Source organism: Lycium barbarum, chromosome 3 (genome assembly GCF_019175385.1).
Source record: "Lycium barbarum isolate Lr01 chromosome 3, ASM1917538v2, whole genome shotgun sequence".
Taxonomy (NCBI): domain Eukaryota; kingdom Viridiplantae; phylum Streptophyta; class Magnoliopsida; order Solanales; family Solanaceae; genus Lycium; species Lycium barbarum.
This window is the reverse complement of record NC_083339.1, coordinates 117,855,908-117,865,356: the sequence shown is the minus strand read 5'-3', so window position 1 is coordinate 117,865,356 and position 9,449 is coordinate 117,855,908.

Here is a 9,449-nt window from a genome sequence, read left to right as displayed (position 1 = left end):
TGAGCTCATATGCGCTTATAAAGATCCGTTCTAAAATTATATACAAATAAAGTTTTAAAATATTTTACTTTATTAATGTACTTTAATTATTATTTATTAATTGTAGGTTCATTAGATTAATTTGTGTAAATTTTCTAAACTAAGGTTATAATATTGTAGTATAGATTTGAAGTTATTGGAATTTTTGTTTTTGTTGTGTTAGATGATTCTAGAAGATGAAAACATGAGTTTTGTTAATACAGGCATAATAAAATACACTATTAAAATCTTAAATGTGTTCACGATAAGAGCAAAATGAATTTGAAGCAGGGCGAAGCTAGAGTGTCAGCAACGATTTCGATCGAATCTGGTAGCTTTCGTCACAAACTTTGTATTTGTCTATAGATTATTAATTTAGTACCGAATAACTTACAAAATTAAAATTCAGAACCCATAAACTTTAAATCATAGCTCTGCATTTGAATTGAAGTAAAGAATTTCATTAACACTTAACAATGAAAGTTAAAAAAAATAATGAAAGTTAAAATGTTAAGAGTTTGGGCCCGGGCTTAGCACGAGCCTCATAGAACTAGTAATATATATATATATATATATATATATATTACTACTATATATAAGGGAGAATATCAATATTTTGTAGTCCTCACATGGATGTTTTTTTTCCTCTTTTTACCCCTAATTAAAGTTTCTATTACTTTATGAACTCTTACAATTTTTGGTAAATTTTGAGAACCTTAAGGGCTTTTTTTATGCCACTAAAGATGATGGTGTCATGGAAAAGATTAGTGATCCCCACAAAACATGCTTATACATATTTGAGTCTTTTATGAGAAATATATTAATTTTTTTTTAAATTATATATTTCCTTAAGAATTTATTATAGACAATTAAAGAATATAATTATCATGTCAATCAAATTCTATAATATAGGCTTAATTATTTAATTAAAATATTATTTTTATAATATTATTTATTATTTGTTGATGTTAATTACCAATTATCATTTTCTATTTAAAAATTTCTTTCCAATTATAGATAATTTTTTTTATTTTCTCTTGTAATTTTGTGTCGTACATGCTGGCAAAAACAAGTAATTAATAAAGATTTCACTTAAGCTGAGATTAGGTTTAAAATCAAAAAAATAAATACAAATAGACTATCATTGTTAAATATACTTAAAAATGAATCGAAATTGTAAATTATAGACCGAAGTACGTTAGTTAATTATGCAAATTTTACGTGCGCACGCTTTCAACAAAAAACTTATCTAATAAATTACTATATTAAAAGAGGAACTATAAAATATTATAGTTATAAAAACATTGTAGTTCAATAATAATACTAAATAGTTGCAAAAAGTGGAGTATATTTTTTTTACCTTTTTAATATTAAAATATTTTGCAAAATACCGTATAATCAAAGACAAAATAGTTAAATTCTACAAATTGAATTTTGTAAGATCGATTTGGGCTCGGGCTTAGCACGGGCCAGATGACACTAGTATATATATAAGTGCGGATCCATGAGTTTTGTAGTCCTCACATCTTTAGAACTTTCGTTTTTGCCCCAATTTTAGCCTTTATTTGCATAGCTGCCATGTATGTGTTTTGGTAAATTTTTTAAAGTTTGATGACAATTATACTCCAAAAGGCAACAAAGGTGGTGTCAAAGGAGCAACAAACAATTGACAACTGTCCTTGAATTCTTTTCAAAAGTTTGCTTAGGGTTCCACATATTACTTTACTACATGCACATATTTTCTCTTTTTTCCCAATCTTCATAAATTCTACATTTTCACGGACCATTTGTTTTTATTTTTTAAAGGATTCAAGCCTTTTCATTGTATATTTGCTATATTGGCCAGATGCAATGACTTTTTGTGTACCTCTCCTTTAAAAAAGGGAAAAGGGTCAGATTTGCCCTTGTACTCTCACAACTAGGTTATATTTGTCTTTCGTTATACTTTTTTGATATATTCACCCTTGTCATCTAACTTGAGGGCCACATTTACCCCTCATCTATTAAGTAGGTGTTTGGCCATGAAAACCAAATATTTTTCACTTTATTTGGAATTTTGAAGTTGGAGTTGAAGATGAAGTTTTGTTCGGTTATAGTTTTTGCAAAGAATATTTGATTATTTAAATGTGTTGAAAGTGAAAACAAGTTTTTAGGTGTTTTCAAATTCCAAATACAACTTCTTTGGAATTTTCATGGCCAAACGTTGATTTTCAAATAAAGTGAAATAATTTTCCGGGAAAAAGTGAAAAATTCTCATGACCAAACAGGTCCTAAATCTCATGTCTCATCTAAATATTCTTACGTGGCATTTTTTTTATTCAACTAACGGAAAAGGGCCTAAAATACCCTCAAACTATTAGAATTGGTACAAAAATACCCTCCATCCACCTTTGAGCTCTCAAATACCCCTGTCGTCCACCTATGGGGTCTGATATACCCCTGCCTCCACCTACAGGGTCTATTATATCCTTATTTCTAACAGCCCCATTTCATTTATGACGTGACAACATTTAATTGGTTACCCCACATAATTAACTAATCTAATTAATTTTAAACTATGTTTACCAGATCCCAACCACCTACTCAACAAATCCGACCTGCCCCAAGTTGTCACGCCCCGAACCATGGCTTGGGCGAAACACGACACTCGGTGCCTTACTGCATGTGACCGAGCGAACCACATGGTTTGCTGAATCATCATGAGGCATAACATGAGCGAAAAATATAACATGAAAACATGATGGGATTTTAAGAACACATATGAAGTCATAAAAATTAATAAAATACTCGTTATAACATGAATGCGGAAATAACATGTGTTGAGCCAAAGATGGTTAAACACTTTGCATGTCTAACATAACTAAACTGACTAGTCTATGAAACATCTAATCATCAGCCTTGACTGAAAAATGTACTTGCTGGGAGAAGGCCCCAGCATACCTTTAAATGCATAACTAATAAAATAAAGATAACTGACTAAAATCCCGAATAAGATGGGGCTCACCAACAAGCTGATACGAGCGAATCCTACTGAGCAGATGTGGCGTCCTGTAAATCCGTACCTGCATCGTGAAATGCAGGCCCCCGGGCAATAAAAGGGGACGTCAGCACGTTGAATATACTGGTATGTAAAACAACTGAATGAAATAACATGGGACATGGAAATAACATAATAGAGACTGAACTGAAATATGATCATGAGCATGAGTACATATACATATATAACATGTGTAAAGTATCGTGAGTAGGGAGAGCAGTAAATATAACTAACAACATGGTCTGGTACTTGCGTCTTACCAGCAGAATACTCATACCTTGCCATGGACATGAGATTTAAAAATATTATGAAAGGATCCAGTCATTATGAGAAATCATCCTAAGCATGGGTGGAGCGATCCTCATCCTACGATGCTACGTAGTTTCATCCTGTTTGAAGCCTTCTCGGTAATTAATGCAACTCCCAAAAATATGAACATGGAAAATAAGTGACACTTGCTGCCTATGTCTTTTCATGAATCATAACTTGCATATACATAGATATCATTCGTTGTAACGACCCGTTAGGTTATTATAGTTTCTTCGGCATTTTTGCCTATTCTCGAGCATTGATTTGCTTACTTTTGACCCGAGGAGACCGTTGACGCACTTCCCGAGGTATCTAGACCGAATTCGAACAACTTTGGTGAAAATATAGGCTTAAAGTGAAAAATGGTTGGCCCAAAGTTGACTTTTGGGCAAACGAATCTTTTTCGAAATTCCATTGATTCCGATAGGTCTGGGTGGTCGTTTAGAACTTGTATGTGTATCTGGTTCGATTCCCGATGTATTTGGATGCATTTCGAGACTTGGGATGGGAAATTTGAATTAAGGCATTAGGGGTTGACTCGGTCAACGAGGCCTCTGTTGGAAAGTTCGAGAACACGAGCGCGTTCGCATCGTATTTTTATGTGGGTCTGTGTATTTGGTTTGTGAGCAGATGGCCTTGGGAATAACCCGGGATTTAGATTGAAGACTTAAAAAGTTCGGGAGATTGTGGTATCTGGTGCCTGCAACAGCGGCACCGCTGTTGCGGTGTGTTGGCCGATGGGGTGGCCATGGGTATTTTTGGGCATACCGCTGTGGCGGCCTCCCAGCAGCCGTAGAGGCTCTGCTGTAGCGGCATCTCTACCGTCGTGGCGGTGACGGGCAGTTATTTTCATTAAGCGTGATTTAAATAAGCCTTAGACCCTCATTATTTCCCATTTCGATATTAGAGCTTGGGTGAACAGTTCTTGGAGATACTTTGAAGAAATTCTTGGAGGTAAACCTTACCTAATCCTTTACTCTTCCTTAATCACAATCATCTTAGATTTCCCCCTTCCCTTTAACAATCCCATGGTGATGGAAGTTCAAAGAGGGGTTTGGAAGGACATTGTCCCTAGGATTATTAATGATAAATTGGTGTTGTTTATGTTAGTTATTGACTAATCTAAGCTTATTAAACATATATCTTCCACTTTTAGAGTTGAATTTCGGATTTGGAGACTTAAGGTTTATACCCAATTTGGGGGTTTTGCTTGAAATCAGAAACTAGGCTAATCCTTGAGTTAATTAGTGGTTGGGCTATGATCACCTAGTACTTAATTTGGTATTTTCCCCCGAATTTTCCTTTTTGCCCTTGTGGGCCAGTTTCCCCATTTTCTAGGGTTAGAAATTGACCTAATTGAATTATGGCACTATTAGTATCATTCTTCATGATTTATAATATAGAATTCGATTATGCTTAGACTACTTTGGTTCCGAGGTTCAATGGAAGGGCAAGGCAAAGGCATGAGTTGTTGGTATTGCGGTTCGACAATCCAGGTAGGTTATGGCTTACCTTCGGTGAGACTTCGTATAGCGAAGCACATATTTAGATTATAATGTCGGAGACAGCATGTGAACCTTCGGGTGTGAAGTCGGGTTGGATATTGCCTTAGGTTGGGCCCTGTTGCGTGGTGGGACTAGCCACCCCGTTATGTGTGCTTTGATTGTTCCATTTTGATGATTTGATGCCATGAGTAGTTGGTAAATATTGGAATTTGTGTTATTGTCTTGATTGAGATAGAATTGACATACCCGTTGTTGGTATTTGTACTTGGATATGTTATTGGCGTATCCATCATTAGTACTTGTGATATTGATATATTGTTGGCATACCACTGTTGGTATTGTGATATGATACATTGTTGACGTACCCCATTGTTGGTACTTGTGATCTTGAGTTCTATTGTTGATGATTGATATACGCATTGCATACATTCTCACTCATTCATGATGCATGACCGATACTCTGTGATGATCCGGTATCGTTGATTGAGTAAAACTGATATTTTAATAAACTCTTTACTTGAGTGATTGTGAAAAGGCCGATGTCCAAAGATCCATTCTGGAATCATTGATTGTATGAAGTTGATATTTGATAAACTCTTTTACTTGACTGATTGTGAGAAGGCCAATGTTCGAAGATCAATTCCGGAATCGTTGATTGTATGAAACTGATATTTGACATACTTTTTTACTTGAGTGATTATGAGATGGCCGATGGCCGATGATCTATTCCGGCATCGTTGTTGCATGGCCGATTCCGATGATATTCCGGAATCGTTGTTAGTGCATGGACTCCTCGGATCCCCCAGGGTGGTACCGGTGAGACTCCCCCTGTGAGAAATTAGTCAGGGTCCTGTTTGTCTGTTGGGCAAAGATCCAGGATGGGTGGCACTTACACTTCACGAGTCACACTGGGTTGTGCTACCGAGACGTCGATATTTCCGTCCAGAGTATATGTGTACACCTCATTTGCATGGAATGGCATTGCATTCATATCATTGTTGCACTGCATTGCATTATGATTCAGTTGAGATTCTTGTTGATTGGATTGCGATGGATGTATTGGATCGGATGTATTCAGACTTGACATATTTGGGTTTAGATGCCTTACATAGGCGACGACGGATACTCGGTTGTGATTATATTGTCTTATGTTTGGTTAGTTTATTTGCTTATCTGCTTTATTATCTGAATTGTGTTAACTATGCTTAGTCAGCCGATGATGCCTACCGGTACTGTTATTTGTACTGACCTACACTTGCTGCATTATTTTATGAATGCAGTGTACCAGGTCGGATCCACTTCTATGACCCGTGGCTGATCGACACTTCAGCTTTCTCTCGAGTTTCCAGGGTGAGCATGGCGTCCGTTGACCTTAAAGATTTTCCTATCATATGTCCTATTTTTAATTCAGAGGCATAGACATTTATGTATTAGTATTCCAGATTGTATTATTCTCCTTAGAGGCTCTTGTATTATTCAGACTGGACCTTGGGAGTGTTTATTGTCTTCCGCACTTTCTAATACTTATATATAGATATATCGTGAGACTTACGTCTTTGTTCTATTTCGCTATTTTAAATTCATTCTTCCTGTATTTGTTCATTGTTGGGTTGAGGGTTCGCTTACCAGGGTGGGAAGGTAAGTGCCCGCACGGCCTATGGAAAATAGGTCGTGACATTCGTATTATTCTTGCATGAACTTATAAAACATATATAGTTTTTCTTGAAAATATCATAGTTAATAAACTTGCATATAAGAGCCCATGGAATGCAAGGTATGGGTTTTCATGGATTACAGACAGATTCTCAATAATCAAAATGATGTATCAAGAACAAAATGAAGAATTTATAACAAATTAATACATAATATAACATGGGGCACAGACCTAGGGTTATCATGAACATGGTTAAAATCCCTAGTTTTCGTAAAGCTTCATACTTTACGGAAGAAGAAGCATGGGAAAGAACAATGATGTTCCCACACGTAGATAGCAACCCTACATACCTGGTAATGCTCCAAGCTTGAAATAAAAATCTGAACTTAGAAAAAGAATTCCAAGGTTTGATTCTTGAGTCCTTTAAATGGGTTTTCATGAAACCCTATGTTAAGAACAATGATTTCATTGTTGGATTATCAGAACACATATTAGAATTTATTTGGAAGGGCTTGGATTGACTTACCTTGATGTTTTGGATTATTGGGAGAAGAATATCTTCGTTTTAGGGTTTAGGGACTTGTAAATATAAATATTAAAACTTAAACCAAGTATTTATAGTTTCTGGTGCGAAGTGGGAAATACAGACCAAACTACGGTCCATATTGTGAATTACGATCCGTAAACCTGGACCGTAATTAAGCATGTTCAACAGGACAGAAACACTGTAGCACCTCCTTCCTAATTACGACCATCAAATACGGGTCCGTATTTAACAATATATATTCCCCAAGCCAAATTCCAGAATGCACAGTGATTTAGAAGCCAAATTACGATTTGAAATACGGGCCGTATACTGAAATACGATCTGTATTCTGGGGCGTAAATCCCCATCTGACAACTGAAGAGAAATTTCCAATTCTCACATTTTTTATCTGATTTTCTAAGTCTAGAATCATGAATATAGCCTAGTTTAAAGGTACGGGGTGTTACAATATCTCACGAATGATGGGTCATGGTTAAGAATATGACTGGACATGGCTTGAATACATGAACGTGAAGGAAACATGACATGAAATATGGAGACTGAATTAACATGACATGGTTACATGGAAACATAGATACCAAAACATGAAATATGGATACTGGATACATGAGCGTGAAACATGAGACATGACATGACATGGACTATGGAAAGTTACCTTGAGTGTTCTCTGCTTGCTCTTTAAACAAAAATGGGTACTTGGATTTCATGTCTTCCCCGTTTCTCATGTAGCTTCCTCAACTTTCTGACTTCTCCATAACACTTTTACTGAGGCCATTTCCTTAGTTCTCAACTTGCGAACCTGACGATCAAGAATGGCTACGGGGATCTCCTCATAGGTAAGGCTATGTCACGACCCAGCTCCGTAGGCCGCGACTAGTGTCCGTGTTGGACACCCAGACGTACCCCATAACCCAAATCAGTATATTAGTAGAATATTTTTAAATGTAAAAGTCAGTTGGCGTTAGTAATTATCATAAATGAACCGACATAGTACACGGAAGCCGATAAGGCTGTCACAGATCATATCATCCCAAAACTTATACAGAACCCACACAAGTATGTCTACAGACCTCTACAGAACATAACAGAATCATAAGACGGGACAGGGCCCCGTCGTACCCCTGAATAATGTACATATATACGATAGCAGAAGACTGTACCAAAATATAGGCTCTGGACAAAAGAGCGCTCCAGAATAGCAGAATAGGTGTCCTAGGCAGGTGGGTCAGCAAATCTGTAGTCTTTACCTGCGCGGCATGAAAACACAGCCCCCGAAGAAAGGGGGTCAGTACGAAATATGTACTGAGTATGTAAAGCACGGAACGTAGTAAACAAAGTCATAATCGAAGCAGAAGATACAGAAAATGGACTGAATATCCAGATTAGCAAAATGCTGATCATATAGCATAAATAGTATTCGCTGAAAACATATGTCGTACCTGGTCCCATTACGGAACAAGATCATAACCGAAACAGAACTTACAGAAAAGTGAGTGTAATATCCGAAATTTCAAATGCATATTTTCAAAACATGAAGAGTGTGTACAGAAACATATACCATATCATACCCGGCCCCTGCCAAGGGACTCGGCAAACAGAACGTGGCCACCCCCCGACGCTGGTGCCACCACACATAAGGAGCAGAATAGGGGATAACCCCGTAACATAACATATCATATCAGATGGCCATATCAGATCATATCATATCAGAATGTGTGTACATGGCACAGCATACTCCACAACCCATGTACATATATACCTGCCCCCTCACATCGAGGCACGGCGAACAATGCAGTGGAATACGCTTGACAACATATCCTGGCCCGGGCTCAGTGTGGGAAACATTGAGGCATCCACGAATGGAGTAGTGAGAAACTAAATGCAATTAAAATACCATATATATTTCCAGAGACTCAATGAAGCATATCGAATGACAGATCAAATCAATGAAATCGAACGGAGTCATAGTAAGTGAAATTCGAATGTCAAAATGGGTTACGGAAGCATAATCTTTCTGAGATCGTTCCCAAGTTTCAAAACAATTCATAAGGCTTAATGAAATATTAAAACAATTTTTATTTAGTAGTTAAAAGAGTAGTTAGAATATTTCTTAAAAAAAATGCTCGAAGACAAGTCATAAACACAAAAGGGTAAAATCGGAAATAGTGGGCCCACCTCGGGACAAACGAAGCGGTGGGCTCAAATTACGTATTTTAAGCTTATAAAGTCACCTACGGAGGTTCTGGGGACATTCCATAATTTTCTAGACAATTTGCGAAAGTTTGCACAATTCTTTCAATAAAGCATACTTATAGGGTTCAATTCCATTGAATGAAAAAGGGGTATTTTCAAATGCAGATTCCGGTGAGCAGAATACTT